General features: G+C 46.8%; 1 pseudogene; it reads left to right on the forward strand.

Annotated features, from left to right (window-relative positions):
* The first annotated feature begins 214 nt into the window (after positions 1 to 214).
* LOC149326523 (uncharacterized) overlaps positions 215 to 18,851 on the forward strand; it is a 62,133-nt pseudogene continuing 43,496 nt past the window's right edge.

Genomic DNA, 18,851 nt, shown 5'->3' on the forward strand with positions numbered 1-18,851 from the left:
ATTGGGTGGCCCTCTAGCGACTCACCTGGATCGCAGAGGTCGCCAGTTTCCTCCGAGAGAAGCAGACAGGGTTCCGCTGGCATCAGTGCACAGCATACTCTATCGCGGACGTGAAGTCCTCCCGCTAGGAGGCGAAGCATCATGGAGACGTCCCCTTCTAGTCCTCCTGGACGCCCAGTCGGCATTCGATTGTCTGCTTTAAAGCACCATCGAGATGGAACTGGACGACCTGGGGGTGACGGGAAACCTACGACGCTTCATTGCCTCCTTTTTCTCCGATCGTTTTTTCCAGGTACGGGTAGGGGGCACCATACCACATTCCACCTCATCACCTCCGGGGTACCTCAGGGGATCGGTCCACAGCCCCTTGCTGTCCAACCTGGTCATGGCAGGCCTCCCCATCTCCATCCAGCTAGGCAACCGCCAAAAGGTTCTCTGCTCAGTACGCGCGGACGATGTGGTTCTCTGGGTTCGAGAGCGGAGGAGGCAGATCCCCTCACCAAGGCAGGCCCTCCAGCTTGACCTCAGTGGGGTTCAGTAGTTCCTGGCGACCAAGGGCCTGTCACTCTCGGCCACTAAATCCGAGACCCTGTTTGCAATCTGAGGGGAGCACGAGCCACGGCTCAAATTACTACAATCAACATCAATTGGACTAACCTCCCTTCGAAATCCTAGCTGAAGTACCTCGGCCTCACTATCGACCACCGGCTCACCTGGATCCCTGCTGACAAGGCCCTCCTGGCCCAATGGATCGTGTTGGCCGAACAGCCCAACGCCTCTTCGCCCGATGCAACGGCTGCACCCCCACCTGGGCCATCCGACTGTTTCAGGCAACGGCCACATTAGCCATCCAGCACGTATCGCCTCTTGTCCCCCTCAGGACTACCCGCCCTAATCGCGTGGAACTCTCCCGCCGAAGACGGATTCGTCGCCCACAGTGATCGCAGGCACTGGCCACCCTGGAAGATGCGGGCGTCTACGCGCTGCGCCCCCTGCTGCTCCAAAGAGGCCTGATGCACATGGACCCGCTCTCTCACGTTCTAGATGGGGGGGCCCTCCGTTAGCGCCTGCAAGACAACCCCAACTCCAGGATGGAGAAACACTTGGCCCTCCACCGGGGCGCCCGATCCTCCCTCCCCTGCTGGATATCCTGGGCCTTGATGGAGTGACCAAATGTCGCTCCCCTCCTACCGCACTCCGCTATAGCACCGCAATCTTCCTGGAGGAGTGCAAAGCTTCAACCCTCTTCTAAACCGACGGCTCGGTTCGATCAGCCGCTGTGCACGCGGTAGTGAGTCTGACGGTGCCCCAGTCGGAGCAGACCCGGACATGCAGGCTCTCTTTCCCGGCCAGCTCCACAGAAGCTGATAGACCCTCCTGGCCCCGTTATTGTCCTGTGCGATTCTCGGCCAGCCCTCCAGCTCCTGAGCACGCCCCACACCTCGACCCGCGTCCTTCGTGCCCAGCTTCACGCCCTTGAGGTCACCGGCTGCCAGACGTGTCTCCACTGGCTACCTGGCCATGCCGGCTATCAAGGCTACAAGGACGCCGACACCCTTGTGCAGTGCAGCCCACAGCAACGGGCTGCCTGTGACTACGAAATTTCCCCTACGACTTTGCCCGTCCGCTGCTCAAGCAGGTAGTAAGCCACTCCGAGATGTGCATCGCTGCATACCGGCCCTTCCACCGACTTTCCGACAAGATGCCTCGCCGGGAAAGAGCCCTCCTGCTGCGACTCTGCATCGGCTGCTCCTGGACGCAAAAGAGGACCATGAGTCGGTCTTGGGCCTGGCACCCTCCCCTGCCTGCGCATCATGCGGCGATGCAGGCACTTTGGAACACTTGCTGTGTGCGTGCCCAACCTTTTATCTGCACCGTCCCCGCCTCTTGCAAGTTACCGGGCTTTCGAACAGTCAGCCGACTCGGAAGACCAGCTCCTGTTCCCGGCTTGAACCCACCTCCCCGCCCACCGCGTCCTATTGATCGACCTCGAGGAGACCGGCCTGGACGCCCAGCTCTAGGCCTGCGGCCCCCCTGGACCTGTGCCTCCCCCCCCCCCCCCAAGACCGGCGGCCCCCTAGACCTGTGAATCCTAGGACCTGGACCATGACAGCAGCAACGAGGTTGACGCTGACTGCATCTTCCTCTCAACAACCCCTGCAAATCTTTCCCCCTCCCCTAGATGACAAGAGGGATCCCACAACTGAGGGTACCATAACCCGCGTCCAGTATACTCTCCCAAGAATACCCCTAAATAACCGCCACCACCAAAGTGTCGGGCTGTCACGAATGTGGCATGTGACGCCGGATCTAGAATGCCGAGTGCGCGCTGTATCGGTCTGTCCTTTCGGTGTCTCGACTCCCTGTCCCTGGTCGCCAGGCTAGCTCTTTACTCTTTCTCTCTCAACGTTTCTCTCTTTCTCGCTCGGCTCACCGTTCTCTTCCTCTCCTTCCCTGCTCCTCTCCGACTACTTCGTCCGGTTCTTGTCATTTTCTCTTATTGTTCGTCTCCCCCAAATCGCCGCTTCTCTCCACATCTCAGTTGTGAGGCTTGTGAGGCTTGTGAGCGCCAACGCCCAATTTTTTTTTTTGAAGTGGTGCTTCTAACGCTAACAGGATAAGAAAGATGGGATCCTTCCTAATGACAGTTTAACAAAGGAAATGCCAAAGTTTTTAGGTGTTCTCTTCGCGCTGTCTACATAGTAATTCGAAGGACGTGCCTGCAATTAAATTGTGTACCCTTCGCCATCACCATTTTACATAGAAACACAAATAGCTACCTCACAGAAAGGCCAATATGCGGCTGGCCTAACCGTCAGTTCGTGGGAAACAGACATTCGGGTCCACATCGCCGAAGGTATACCATCGTTCTCTGCCAATAACCGCTTGAAACGAAGTTTTTCCGCCCACTATGGGACCTTAACTTATGTCAGCTTGGCCGAATGCCCATTCTGGTGGTGGGCCAAGTGGGCGTTCTGGGATGGCAGACTGACAATTTTTTGCACGTAGGCTAATACTGAAACTTTGGGAGGTGGGACAAGTGCCAAATTTGATGGTGAAATGTTTTGGAGGTGGGCTAACTTTTAAAATTAGTGCGTAGGCCAACTGCAAAATATTTTGAGGGTGGGTCAACTGCTTAGTCTTCAGAGAAAGCCAAATGCAAAATTTTGGGGGTTGGCCAACTACCAAATTCTGGGGATGTCCAATTGACAATCATTATAGCCGGGTTAAAAGGCATAATTTTTGGCCATGCAAAGTGCCATATTTTCGAGGTGGGACAAAAGAAAACTTTTTCGTGCTGGCACCTGCCAATTTTGGAGGTGTGTCAAGTTCCAGAATCTCATGGTGGCCACCAGCCAAATATTTGGGTCAATTGGTAAATTTTTGTGATGTCGGCCAAATGGTGAACTTTCGCGGTCCTTCATAAATTTAAATATGCCAGTGTTCTCTGATTGGGCTCTGTACGTTCACGTAATCATGATGGCGTCATCTCCAAATTCACTTATCAGGGGATTTCGTTGTGAAGAAACCGGGTGGGTTTTGCAAGGCGGACCCAAAAGAGAAGTAGGCACGGTTGAGATGTACATTGTGATGTCGAGATTTTAGAGCTACTGCACCCTTTCCTCAAAAATCTTTGCTTCCCCCGAAAGGCATGTTTTTGCATTCCTCCACGTAAGCAGACTTAGTGTTCTCAGAATTCTGATGCTAACAAGAAGTTGCTTGTTTTTTCACTCTCGTTTCAACAGGCGGAGAGCGACAGCACTTGAAGACTCCGAACACGCCTAGCTCTGAAACCTCAAACATGATCCATGCTGTACAATACCGGAGAGTGGCCAGTTGAAGTGTTCATTCTTGCAATAGCGAAGACCCTGGGGTGGCGTCAGAAAGCGACCACGAGTCATTACTAACTATCCTAGATGAATTTTCTGCAAGGTGGAAGACCTCGCCTTCTGCTGCACCGAATCCACAGCAGAATATATACAGCCGAGAAGAGGATGCATCCAGTGAGAGAAGTTATTTTTATGGCCTTGACTTTGACGGCATCGCACCGCAACGCTTGCAGGGGCTCGGAGTGGCCAGTGGAAATGCTCAGTCTTGCAATAGCGACGAGCCTGGGGCGGCTGTAGAAAGTGGCGACAAGTCATTTCTTTCTGTACTTGATGAATTTTCTGCAAGAAGTACGACCTCGACATCTCCAGCGCGAAGTCCGCAGCAGATTATAAACAACCCCGAAGAGATTTCATCCTGTGACAGCAGTTCTTTTTCTGTCCTTTACTTTGAAAAGAGCGCACCGCAAAGCCTGCCGGAGCCCGGGTGCGTTGTTTCTCATTTCCGCAACTCGGAGGATCGAAGCTTATTTTGGCCAGACTGTTACAAATTCAGGAGTGATCCTGAGAGGAGCAGCCATGTGGTTTCTATGGAATATCAGATCGTTCAGCTCGGGCTTCACGCGATGGAAATGGAGTGACCCGTGCAGGCAACAGCCAATGCCAAGATGAGGTAAATGAGCGCTCTCACCAGGACAGTGAGTACGGAGTTTCTGGTCAGCCTAATAACGGCACTTGTGACAAACAAGATGCACTCGGCGTTCGAGATTGCGGAGGTTAAAGATGTATCCCGATAACAATTGATAGCAGTGACGATGAAGCCTCTTTCGTTGTTGGAGAGAACAGTCTCGCAACAGATGCCCAATTCACCATTCCAAGCGTGCAGCATACCAGCCCAGGCACTGTTAGGGCATTTGACTTTAACGCCCTAACTTTTCCAGGCCAGCCTCCGCTCAACTACATTTCGAATGTATCATGTCCATGTTTGTTTTGTGTGCAACGTTTCCAGCCACTATGAGTGACAAACACGGCCAAAACGCAGCGATGCTGAACTACATTTCTAATGAACCGGGCTCTTGTGCGTATCTTTGCGCCTGTGTGTCTCTCCGTGCTTGTCCTTGTTTGTTGTCTGCGCGAAATATTTAGAAATAAACGTTTAAAGAATCCAATATCCGCTATGAGCAACCAGCCCACTCGAAACTCAGCGGTGATAAATTATATTTCTAATAAAACGGGCCCTTTTCAATGTGTTTGTCTGTTCGCCTGTTTGTGTCCCTTTTCTTGTCCATAATTGTGTGAAATATTTCCAGCTACTATGAGCAACCAACTCGCTTTAAACACTGGGATGCTGCTATCAGGTGCCACCACATGGTATGTTCGTCAAAATGGCAAGCATAGCATCAAGGGCGATGGTAACGTAAGCTCTGGTTTTAAAGACGACCTTTGCGGGACGACAACAGCAATTATTCTTCAAGAGTTCAAGTTGGCACCTACTCTAGACGCATGTGAAGTAGGTTACGAATTCCAAGATGTTTATTTACAAGATGCTAAATCGACTGCAGCAGCTGATTCAGATGATTCCACGGCATGTGCTCGAGAAGAAGAATCGTCAAGACGTCCGACGCCACGAACGTACAGGTTCCAGAGCACCTTTGAGACCTGATGGACATGAACCCGAGAAATTAGGTCCCAGAAAACAGCATCCAATGCAGCCGCGGCCGCGTACTGCAGACGCGCGTACGTTACCTGACCTGCCTGAGTGTGCTGATGCACAAGCTGCTGTGCCGGCTGCAGCAACTAAAGATAAAGAGCCAATTGTATTAATTATTGAAACGCAGCTTCTTATGCATACACCGAATTTCAACCCACACCGGTCAGATCCGGGGCCGCTGACTCCTTCATTGTCGGGCAACTAAGTACAACAGCTAAGCGCAGAACAGAGGGAAAAGACATTTACAGTCCACTTTCAAAAGTGCTTGGTCACAATCAAGGTTCCGTGAGCAGATCTGTGACGCCAGCTCGGGTGCTACCTCACCGTGTGAAATAGAAGGGGAAGTAATGGTCACCAAATACGGCTCAACAGCTCCAATTCCTCCCTCCTGCTCGTCCATGTCAGTGCTCACCGAAGGAAAGGTCATTAATTCTGAGCATAAACTAGATATTGCCATTTGCGTGTCAACAGTTTCACTGGTTTCACTGAGCGAAGACGAAACAGTAAGTAGACTCTAAAGTTTGCTTCGAAATTCTCCCTTCTCAAAAGCTCCATGAAAAAAGCAGCCGTCTGCTCTTACCTGCTGTAAACAGCCAAACGCTGATTTGTGTTCTTCAGGCTAATCCTTAGGAATTTGAAAATCATCGCCCAGCTACTTCAATATTTGAATGTGCCACTCAAACAAGGGATGAGATTGTCCCGCGTAAACATTCAGATGTAAGAGGAATAAAGCGATTGAGGCTGCAGCTTTTCAGGAAAAATAAAACCGAAAACTTCGCACAGACAATAAAAGCTTAAAGAAAAAACTAAGCCCAATACAGTGCAATCTGCATTGAGCAAATGCTTGCAAAAAGTGGCCACAGCAAATTTTTGCCTGGAACACTATAGTTGAGCAGCTAGCAAACGCTTCAAGGCAGCGTCCTTCTTGGTCACAGAACTTTGTGAAGGAGTGTGAGTCGTGCACTACCTATCGCCGAAGACCTACCATTACATACATAACCGAGGCCTTCTGAAGCTACCCTCAAAAAATGCTGTGCTCCGGTATGTTGGGAAGTCCAGCAATAGGAGTGGAGTCGTATTGCTGATGAAAGAGCGTCGCATGAAAGAAGGCAAGCAGCTAAAAGAGCAAGGAAAGATATGTTCAATAATTATTGACGAAATGACCATAAGTTCAGAATATATATATGACCGCAAAATGGGCTCTTTCTTTGGTCATGAAGCAACAAAGGCTGACACCACCAGCCAGGAAAATGTAAGCAATGTTGTTCTTGATAATAAGGTGTGGTGCTTTGTGGCTGCAGGGCTCTCAAATCTTACAAAATTGTATGCAGCTTCTTCTTCACGAACCGGCTAAGTGGTCAAATGCTGCACAAATTGACAAAGCATGTGATCGAAGAAGCCGAAAAGTGTGGTCTTCACGTTTTACGAATCATTACAGTCAGCCACAAAATTAATGTGACTATGATGCGCCATTTTGGAAATGGAGCTGTCAGTTACCCATCTGACCCAAGCTCGTCACTATTTTTGTCCTTCGACCCATGTCACATCATAAAAAATGTGCGAAATCTGTTTATTGAAGGTGAAATGACTTATGAAAGCTTGCCAATAACCAAAAGTGGTTTGCTATCCATAATGCTATCAGTAAAAGATCCCACTTGCACTTAAACAAGACCGACCACATGCATTTTTTCTGTGCGGCAGATGGACGCTGGAACTGGCTTGAGGACGATTTCCCGCAGTACCTTGAGAGTCTCCACAGTGCCTGCAAATCAAATGGAAAAAAAATGTTTAGCGTAGAAATTTACGAGGCACTTCTGCTCACAAGCAAGCCTTCTGTTCTTTGTAGTAAATACCTGCTGGAGAGTGGGATCTTTTGTGTCCTCACGAGAAATCTGTTGAGTGACCCGGTTCAGGCCCCCCTCAGCGCTTTGCGCGAAATCGCTGGTTAAATAACTGTCTCGACGCCAGAGCTGCCGCCTTCGGCATTGAAAAGTTGCGGCGGACCGGCATCCGGTGTGCATCGCAGGCATCAAATGTGGGAAATGGTCACAGTGTTATGAGGTAAGCACACAAGTTTTCCTGCAAAATGAAGTGTATTTCGCTATATGTCGAGTTCTTGTGGTTTCATTTCACTTGTTTACTAATGCTAGTCTGAGCTGACCATGCAAAAAAATTTTCTTGGCCTTTTCTTCTTCTGGTGTCATTTCTAGCATATTCACTTTTTTTTGTTTTCCAGCTTATACAGTGCTTCTACATCAACCCATTTGAGCAGAGTTGATCCGGCTCTGCTGGGCAGGACATCTTCAGGACTGAACACATCGAGCTTTCCTCAGAACCTCTTGGCTACATATAGTAGTGCATTACTCAGGTATGCACATCTGCTGTAGCGCCATTTATTTGAAGTCTGTTTTTCAAAAAGGACGCGCGCTTCCTTTGGTTGTTTTACCTCTGTACACCACATATAGTGGTAACCAACTTCAAGTTTTTTGCGCTGTTCTGTTTTTCAGGTTGTCTGAACCATCCGATATTTCAGGTGACCAAAGCAGTGTGTCAGATGATGATGATGTATGCGCTCACAAACGCAATGACGAATGCCAACATCAATAGAATAGAATGTTGTGTTCACACACATAACACAATGTTCGCAGTGCACTTAAATTACGCCGAAATTCGGCAGTACATTGACACAAAATTATAAACAGGCAGCACACAAGTATGATACCTACTTCCTCCTATACTTCCACATTTAGCCTACTGAGTTCACACTGAACATACTGGCCCGGTGAGGTAATTCGGGGGCACTCCTGGTTCTCTTTCTTACGCGGCTATGTGTTTTCTTCCTGTCATGTGCTCTAGTCTTCTTCCTCCTTATGCTGAGGCTTCTCTTCCGAACACGGTTTTGGCTCCGCTTCCTACTCGTACTCCTGTCAGATTTTGTGCCCTTGGCCTTCACCTGGGGCGAGCGCGACTTGGGCGAACAAATTTAACTCCAGTTCGCATATGACGGCTCCGCATCTAGTGTTTTCTTTCTTTTCGGTGCGCGCTGTTCTGTTTGCGCTTTCGTCTCCAGACTGTGTCTTTACTGGACGCTGGGCTCGTTCGTCTCACTTTCTTCCACACTTTTCTGCGATGCTCGTGCAGCTCACTTGCATCTGACTCTGTTGTCTTCAGCTTAGTTCTGTTTCTTTCCATTCGCTTCCTAACCTTTCTCCGAGATTCGTCCGGTTCGATTTCACCTTTATCCGCAGTGCTCAATTCACTTCTCTTTCCTTTTGCTTTCTTCCGAACTCTATTTTGTGGCGAGCCCGGTTCACCGACAACTGCGTCATCCGAGTTGCTCTCTCGCGATGAATCCACTGGTTCAGCTCCTTTTTTTTTCTTCGAGGATTGAGCTTTCTCCTTCTTCTGACGTTTTCTCTTTTTTCCTATTTCTGACCTTGCTTCGGGCACAGTGCTCGAAGCACGGCTCGTCACTCATTGGAGAACCTTTTGAATTCTTGAACTCATTGGAGAAGCTTGTCAGTTGGTCACTTGCAGTGCAGTAGCAAAACGTCTTTCCTTCTACGGCACCTACTCCTTCCTCAGAGGCGAAAATTTCGTCGCCTTCGTCATAGGCACCAATTTCGTCGCCTTCCTCGCTGCTCGAGGGTTCACTCGGAATGGTTTCCGGGTTTTCGCTGAGTGCGCTCTCCTCAGCTATTCCTATATCGGTGCTTTCGTTCTCTTCGACATTTGACCGCTCTGTCTCACGGTCACTACTGCAATACTCACTCGAGCACTTCTCTGTCTTTTCGCTGGAGCTCCAGCTTTCTTCCTGATCTTCAGGGGACTGCCTTAAAGGGCCTTCTGACTGCAGCGACTGGTTGGGCTTCTCCTCGGTTGCTACTACCTCGGTAGTAGCTACACTTTTACTTTCCTGAGGAAGCAACACTCCGGTCAGGTCATCACTCTCCTTAATCAAAGGTATAGGAACCGCCTGCTCCACAACGAGGCTCTGACCTGTGGAGCTAGCTACCACCACTTGCATTGTTCCCAACAAATCAGACTCCTTAGTCTTCCACCCGGCCTCCTCTCCGTGGTTAAGCTCCACTGGCTCCCTGACGTTGTTCAAATGCCGAATGTCAGCAAGCTTCCTCTGAATGATTGCCACCTCTATTTCATAAGCTCTTCGGCTTCTTCTCTTTTTTTATGTTCTCTCTCTTCTCCTTCACGTTTTCTTTGCCTCGCTTTCTCAGTGGCATCTCTAGCACGCCCTCTTTCTTTCCTTCTTTCTTTCTTTCTTTCTTTCTTTCTTTCTTTCTTTCTTTCTTTCTTTATTTCTTTCTTTCTTTCTTTCTTTATTTATTTCTTTCTTTCTTTCTTTCCTTCTTCCTTTCTTTATTTCTTTCTTTCATTCTTCCGTTCGTTCGTTCGTTCTTCCTTTCTTTCGTTTTTCCTTTCTTTCTTTCTTTCTATCTTGCCTTCTTTCTTGCCTTCTTTCTTTCTTTATAAGCTCTGTCTCTCTCCTGGTCCACCCATTTTTGCAGTTCGGCTCCGGTCATCCCATCTGGATGCCAGCCTCTACTAGCTCCTTTAGCTGCTTTAACCTCATATTTGGAGACTGAACTGTATGTTGAAGGCAACGAATACCTCTATACAGTGAACCTCACTACCCGCTTCGGCGTGGCACCTCACAATATCACTTTGCTGCTAACACTCATCTAAGACCTCTTTGTAAACTCCTTCCGACTCTTTCTCCGTTCCGTGCGCTTAAAAAACACCAAACATCCTGTCCGCGGACGCTGGTATATATGTCACCCAACTTCACGCACTTTTTGTTTATTTATTTATTTATTTATTTATTTATTTCTTGATACTGCAGGCCAATAAACTGGTCCTAGCAGGAGGGGCAATACAGTAAAAAGTGTGATAATGCAAAACAACAATAAACACTAACGAAAAATAATGCTGGGTGTAGCAGTGTTACTCAATGAATACATTCTGGTACCAGCACAATAACTAGCAAAACATGAAGAGCTGCACAATTGAAATAACAAACAGACGGGTAATATTTACTCAAAACAACAGAAATTTTTTGGGGAAAAAAAGGTATCACAGAGTGAAGAAGTTAGGAAAACATAGCAGATTGCGAACAGTGATTTTGTTTCAGTTAGTTTATAGAAGAAAGAAGTTTTTCCAGCTCTTCTGCAAAGTTTTGTGACTGCAATACCTCGACAGGTATAGAATTTCATTCGTGTATAGTACGCGGAAAGAAACTATTCATATGGTATTTTGTTTTAGAAACTATTGGCGTAAGTGAAAGGTTATGTCTGTGTCTTGTCCGGCGTGAACTTAGAGGTTTTACGCAAGGAGGCTGCTGAAGTGCGCTTTTTCCATTTATAATGTTATGTAAAAATTGGAGATGATTTACCTTACGCCTGTTTTCCAGCGCATTGATTTTATTTGCAAGCATTATTAAAGACTGGGAATCCTGTCTTTTATATTTACTGAAGATGAATCTGATAGCTTTCCGTTGCACACTCTCTAAATTCATTATATTCTTTTTAGTATAGGATCCCATACAACTGTTGCATACTCCAATTTAGAACGGACAAATGTGTTGTATGCTAACATTTTGGTATTTCCAGGTGCGTTTCTAAGTTTCCTTGTCAAGAACCACAACTTGTGCAACGGTGCTGAACATGTAATGGAAATATGGTTTGACCAAGAGAGTTTATTATTGAATGTGACACCCAAATGCTTGTATTTTTCAACCTCCATTATTATTCTGTTGTTAAGTACATAAGAAAATACACTAGGTTCTTTTTTCCGTGTGACTCGCACCAAAATTTTTTTGTTTGCATTGATTTCCATGCACCAAAGTTCACAACAATTACGGATAGCATTAACTGATTTCTGTAAGTAATTGCTGTCGTTCCTGGAAACAATTTTTCTAAAAATGACACAGTCATCTGCAAACAAATTAACATGGACATCATCAGGAATTACGTCGACTATATCATTAATATAGTTCAAAAATAAAAGTGGTCCTAATACGCTGCCTTGCGGTACACCAGAAGTTACCTGACGGATATTGGAAGTACATATTGGAAGTACAGCGCTCCATGTGTGTCGTTTCTTTTCTTTGTGTTCGTCTTTTGCGCTGAACGAAGTTTCAACTATGCCCCACCAAGTAGCCCAGCACGAAGTATTGTTGAAGTACATTGGTTTATTTCTACAAATTGCTGTCTGTGACGGAGATAGGCCTGGATCCATGTTATAATATTTGTAGGAAGACCAATGCGCTCCAGTTTGTGAAGTAATTTTCCATGGGGAACCTTATCGAATACTTTACTAAAATCAAAAAAGAGCATATCGACTTGCCCAGATCGCGTCAAGCACCTGATATTTCATGAACAACTGACACAAGTTCGGTTGTTGTCGACAGTCCCCTTCGGAACCCTTGTTGTAATGGAGAGAGGACATTATGGTCTGTCAAAAACTGACAAATAAAGCCTGCGACAATGTTCTGTAATAATTTACAGCAAGTGATCGTTATAGAAATGGGACGATAATTGGATAGTGTAAGGTGGTTACCCTTTTTATGAATTGGAACAACTCTTGTGGTACGCCAGAATTGTAATGATAATTTTAAAAAGTCAGTAGAAAAACGCATATCTGTTCCGCATACCTACGTAAAAAAGCATTTGGTATATTATCCGGTCCTGCAGATTTCCTGACATCAATTTTTAAGAGCACATCCAAAACACCTTGCCTGGAAATCACAATGTCGTGTACAAAAGACCTATCAGTGTTATAATGTTCAAATTCATCCAGGTCAGCAAACACACTCCAAAAATAATCACTAAAGTGTTCACCAATACTTGAAGCGTCTTCAATAATTTCATCATTAACCTTAATTTTATGAATTGCCTGTTTAGATTGACCTAAAAAAGGCCAAAACTTCTGTGGAGCATGCAAATTAAAATCAGCAAGGCCATGACTGAAGAACTTATCTCGGGCTGCTTTCACTTTTGTTAGTAATTCAGTTTTCAGCTCTTTGAAAGACGAACTTTCCCTGCCATGTTTCTTCTTCATTCGCTTTAGCTTTCGCTTAGTTTGGATAATATCTCTGTTTATCCACGGGTTTGATGGAGGTTTCTTTAAACTTATCAGTGGAATGAATCTATTAATGCAATAAGAGCCTCTGTCCCTGAACATTGAAAGCTCGACATCATCATGGACAATATTTAGGTGTGGGTCTAAGTAATCGATAATTGATGTATCATCTGCTTTAGCATAGCCCCTAACCTCAATTAGTTCTCGTTGTTTTCTTCTATTGACACTGATTGTTGTTGAAAAAGAAATTAATTTGTGGTCTGAAATGCCTGCATCAATTTCAGCGGTTCCTTCATGGAAAATTTCAGTGAGGAATAAGAGGTCTAGAATATTGTCTCCTCTGGTAGATACAGTAATAACCTGTTCAAGACTAAAAGTTAGCATCATATCACTGAGTATATCACAGGAAAGACTGTGCCCATAGCTCCAGTTATTCCATTTTATTTGAGGAAGATTGAAATCACCAGTAATTATCAAGTTTTTTTCCTCTGAATTTCAAAAGGTGATCGTATAATCTCTGCATAAAGTGATCATCAGCATTTCGCGCGCGGTACACAGAACATACTATGAATGAAAAACCCCAGACAGAGATATTCAAAAACAAGCTTCCGTGGTTATCCAGCTGATCTAGTTCTCTTATATCAACACTATTTTTTGCTATAACTGCGACGCCACCACCTCGGGAGAATCTATCTCTTCTAAACAGTTCGTAGCCTGGCGAAATTATTTCGTCATCCTGCACCCCGTCATGCAACCAGGTTTCAGAAATAACGCATATATGAGGATCATATACTAATAAAAGATCTTGCAGCCTGTCTATTTCGTTGACAATGCTTTGTGCTTTTAGTGAAAGCAGCCGAAACTGAAAAGACCGTGACTGCTAGTCAATTACGGTCAATCACATCGGATAAAGACGGGTAATGCAAACTATAGGGGCTACCGCACTATAGTGAACCTGATCCTAATAAATCGAACGACTAGCATTTCTTCTCACGTCAACGCAAGTTTTTCCAGTGTACCTCCTGAAACAGGAGCTATATGCACGGAGTGCAGGCAAACCTGGTGCTTATCGTCCCAGCATAGCACGTTGTTCGGTCCTTCCCGGTTTTACACGTGGTACTGCAGCAGTAGGTTGAGCAGGAGGACGGGGTGGTACCGCCGGTTCTATAAAGCACATGTCTTTGAAAAGAAAGCGGCTTCATGACGCTCTGGTGGATTCCATAGAAAGGCTGGAAGTTACCGCATGCTTGAGAATCGATGTAAGTAAAAGCCCTCGCACGCACATCTCGAAAAACTTTTGCGACGTTGACATACGAATTACTGTCAGCACCATAGCTGTTGAAGTCACACAAAACCTAGTCTTAATTTTCTTTTTCTTTTCAGCGTGCTCTCCCTGCGTGAATGAATTTCGTTTGGTGCGCAAGGGTGTTATACCAAGCATAGAAGATGATAGCCTCCCTCCAACGTACGTTTGCCAGGTGAGCGGTATTAGAAAAGCAAATATGCCCTACTGTTCGAAGCAGCTGCTAAAGAATTGCGCGAGCTTCGCGGGAGAGCAAAATTTTGCAATCATAAGTTTTTCTTCTTCACTAGCAGCTCTATGAAAAGCGCAGTGATCGAGAGACACGGCGCCAGTTTTCAAGAAACATGCGCAGTTACTCAGCAATTCGGGCTCTCCATAGAAGAAGCGGAAAAGGCAATTTTTAGTTACCCGCTTCTCACGTTTTTCTTTTATTCTGGCAAAGCCGGACAGCAAAGCCGGCTCACAATCCGATTGGGCAGGCGTTTCATGACAACTGCAATCAGGACTGATACACGGTAAGGTTGCGCCATGATAAGGATGCGAAACTAAAAGAATAAAGCGTTCTTTCTTAAAACATGGGCAGCAGAATGTCATCAATATATCGTTCACATATTTTATAAGGTCGCGCAAAATTCTAGCACCTATCACTGCAGTTCGCTATGAAGGATGCGATAAGACAGTTTTAACTGGCCGGTTTTACGGTCCCCTCCGCTTATGCTGGGCCGCACAACATAAGCATAGCGGAAGTGCGGTGAGCAAGTTTTATAAAGCAAATTGTTCCGCTGGTAAGGTTAAGAAGAGTGGTTTTGACTTGTGACGCCATCTAGAGGTGAAAAATAGAACCGAGTGATGAACAGACTCAAAATTTGTGCTTTTAGAACAACCCCCCACGGTGGCTCATTGGTTACGGCGCTCGGCTGCTGACCCGAAGACGCGGGTTCAATCCCAGTGGCGGCGGCTGAATTTCAATGGAGGCGAAATTCTAGAGGCCCGTGTACTGTGCGTTGTCAGTGCACGTTAAAGAACCCCAGGTGGTCGAAATTTCTGGAGACCTTCACTACGGCGTCCCTCTTAGCCTGAGTCGCTTTGGGACGTTAAACCCCAATAAAACAATAAACCAAACCTTTTATTTCATATCCACTCTGCGGATTCCAGGGAGTGGATTCCAAGTGAAGGCGAACGTACCGGGCGGCGGAAGAAAGTTAGGTGGGCGGATGAGATTAAGAAGTTTACGGGGATACGATGGCCGCAACTGGCAATGGATAGGGTTGATTGGAGAGACATGGGAGAGGCCTTTGCCCTGCAATGGTAGTAGTCAGACTGATGACGATTATCAGTTCATATATCTTTGTTTTTGTTTCCTTTGAACTTCACTGGTTTTCAGTGAACAAGGCTGCTTAAAGGGCACCTGATCGGGCAGCTCAGTGAAAGAAAACGCGACTTGCATTGGAAGTTTGATCCCTACCGACCAATGCCGCACTGTTCGTGCGTGGCGTCGCTTTCAACCGCTATTTTAGTGCCTTTCCTGCTCTCTACGCTGCGCACAACAAGAACTCAGACTGCGGCAGTTTATGTTCCCTTTCGCGCTATTAAACTGGAGATAAATAGACGATAACTTCATTTGGAAACGTTTGCAGTTTGTCGGGGTGAACACTTCTGCATTCGAGTGCACAAACGTCTTCTCATTAGCAAATTAAATTGAGACAGAGTGAAGGCGTCGACTTTCTCGAATGTGCTCTGTATTTCGCTGGAAGTAGCCCGTAAGGAGGTTAACGCGGTTTTCGCAGCTCGCAACGTCCAATCTTGCTTTGTTTCGACTGCGGCATTTTCAGACACCCGCTTCCACATCAGCTCACAGTCGCGCTAGAGGATTCACCACGACTACGCAGCAGTGCAAACTGCGATCTTTGTGAATTTTGAAGCGCTTTAAACGAGTGTAGTGTACAAAATGAGTGCTTGAGACAGTGAAACTGGTAAGCGCTCTCAGACGCGACCGTCGAGCCAGAGGCAGACATCTTGAACTAATCGGAAAACCGGAGGCATTTCCGTACGATGCGAGGCTGCACTAAACCGGCGCGCCTGCACAACGGAGGCGCCGCTCCGCTTACCGGCTAGCGGGTGAGCGGACTGCGCATGCGTACTTAAGCGTCCGCCTCGCTCAGCTCTGTAGCGCACCACAAAACCGGTTAGCTAAAAGTGTTTAATGAAGAGCCAACTGGGAAGCATTAAAGGCGTGGCTCTCAGCCTCAAGACAGTTCGCTTAGAAACAGGCTCGCAAAATCACTGAAGTGCCTGCCTCACCACTCGTATAACTGTTAAGGCGATTTTAGGATTTTTTTTCTCGGCGACGGCAACTTTAAAATTTCTTCCTGGAACGCTCATCCACCTGCGCATCATGAAATGACGAAAAAATTCTAATATAAGAGAAACATAATCATAGCCACCCTTCAAATCATCGCTGGCGCACGCGCCGCGGAAACTGATCACCATATCGCTGCTTCAAGAATAGGCCACGTGAGGTCCGCAGAATCGCTGGAACGATCGCGCCGCGTTTCTCAGTGCACTAGGTGCCCCATCAAGATGTGGACGGTGCGACTGAGTGGTGTTCCAGAGCAAGTCAACCACGGTGCCGCATGTACGTGTGGGGAGGTGGCATAGTGCCACTTTTCTCGCTGGTCGCTTTGAAAATGTCTACTCTTTATACTACCTGGAAACAACCACCTCGACCTGGGTGCGCCCACAGGTACAAAGCCTTCCCCCCGTGGCTCGGTACGGGCATTCAGCCTTTGTCTACAGAGGCGGGCTGTACATCTTTGGGGGGTACAACCAACTTATGGACACTTTCTGTGCAGATATCCACAAGTATGACCCCGAGGCATCGTGCTGGACTGAAGTGAAGCCGTGGGGCTCAGGACCGTCTGCCAGGTGGTTTCCAGGCTGCTGCATTTCTGGCGAAAGAGTGTTTGTCTTCGCCGGCTATGGCCCGGAAGCGAGCATGCAGGAAGGGGAGATTATTGAGGAGGGAGCGACGCTGACCGATCTTCACGTGTTGCACTTGGAACCGACACTAGTGAACTTATGCCTACTTGCGGTCATCGATGCACGACTGGATGTAGGCCATATCCCACTGATCAGAAATTAGATCAACGCTATCATGTCACCCAAATAGAAGTCCCTAAGCAGATGCTGCACTTCAAGCAAATGGAGCCCCTTCGACGAATCTATATTTCTCGTCGCCGATAAATGAATTTTCAACCTAGATACCTATCTCGTGAATAAACACTTTTACTGTCAAAACTTTTCGTCTCACTCTCAGTATTCTGACGCAGCAATGTCGGTAGTGTTCACTTGATAATGATGTAGCAGTTTGTTAATTTTTAACAAGACGACAAGTTTGTCCGAAGGAATATTTTCTACCGTATATCGATTTCACTCTATCCTGGCTGCTTCTTCTGGTATTTCATGATATTATTTCGCTTCAGTGTCGAGCTCGTGTCTAGCTGCATGTAGCACCACGAGACATCTTTTTCAAGACAGACGGAAGTGCGACTTCCCTGATTAGACAGTAATCCAGCATTTCAGTTGGGCGCCAGGATGGATTCTTCTACATCTGCATTGCTTTGGAAAGGACACGGTCTTCCCCTGTTCTTGCATGTCGGTTCACAGGTTGATCCGATAGAATATAATCGGTCGCAAAGCTGACGACTCTGCATTGTCGGGTCTTTTTCTACAGTTTCCTAATAACATCTCCCAACGAACCGACAAAGATCCATGTGTTAACCTTGCCCGGTAGTACTCTTGATGGCTTGTGTATCAGATCGTATTCAAGGTAGGCGACAGCATGCTGGCCTTAACAAGAAATTTCTTTTTTTTTTCTCTACGTCGTATCAATAGGGATGTGGCGGTGGCGCAGACGCACATGGCGTATCAGTTAGATTCCTGACGAACCATCGCACTACCCTGATAAAATTGGCACTGCGCTTAACAAGTAACGTCATGTGGTTGTCTTCCAGACCTTGCCCACGTCAGGAAATGCAGACGGCAGAGAACCATGCTAGAGGACACTGCGCACGGCATTGAACAGCGCCTTGTCTGAGCGACTCTACGCATTTTATCCGGAAGGATGATCAGTTCGTGCTAGACGAAAAAAATCTTCCTTTGCGCGCGCTTTTTCTGTACAAAAACGCAGCTCGTGTTCGCGGCTTTAATAAAACTGCGCAAAAGCGCGCTGTTTTTGCCAAACCCATTTTTCTTTTGTCGAGACTGATAAACCACGTGGTGTCTGATATAAAAACTGACATTCAAAGCAACATTTAAACTCAACTGCGACACAAATGAGCGTCAGGTTTTCTTCGTATCCACATATTGCATTTTCTCAGCTCGCTCTGATACTTTTTTCGTTCAGTGTGTCTTTCAGTGGCCGAGGTCTTTCAGTGGCTTTCGCACCAGGGTTCTGACTCCACGGTCACGGGTCGAATGTCGCCCATTTTCATCGCGACAAATTACAAAAACACGTTTCGCAAAGTCGGTGCGCGCTAATGAATTCCAGGTGGTTAAAAAAATATGATTTTAACACGGGCGTAGGGTTAGTGCGTTCATTACAATAACACAGCCTTCTATTACCGTGCTTACACAGGCGGTACCCCCTGACAGACGTAGTTAACGCTTATAGTGTATTTATTATCAGTCAGATTTTTTTTTTATAATTCCGCTTAACCCAAACTCCTCAAGTATGGTACTGCCCAAACCCTACGTACAGCCTCGGGGCTCTAAACACGCAAAAGCCTACCACTCAAAAGCTATGATGCGCTTCAACGAGGTGCGTACCGCTCCCGAGTCTGGGAGAAATCGCATACGCGCTAAGCTCATGCGTCATGTACTGATTGTCCACGAAGTCAGCCGCTTCGTCGCC

Source organism: Amblyomma mixtum, chromosome 10, assembly GCF_055824585.1.
Source record: "Amblyomma mixtum isolate Tamu chromosome 10, ASM5582458v1, whole genome shotgun sequence".
Classification (NCBI taxonomy): domain Eukaryota; kingdom Metazoa; phylum Arthropoda; class Arachnida; order Ixodida; family Ixodidae; genus Amblyomma; species Amblyomma mixtum.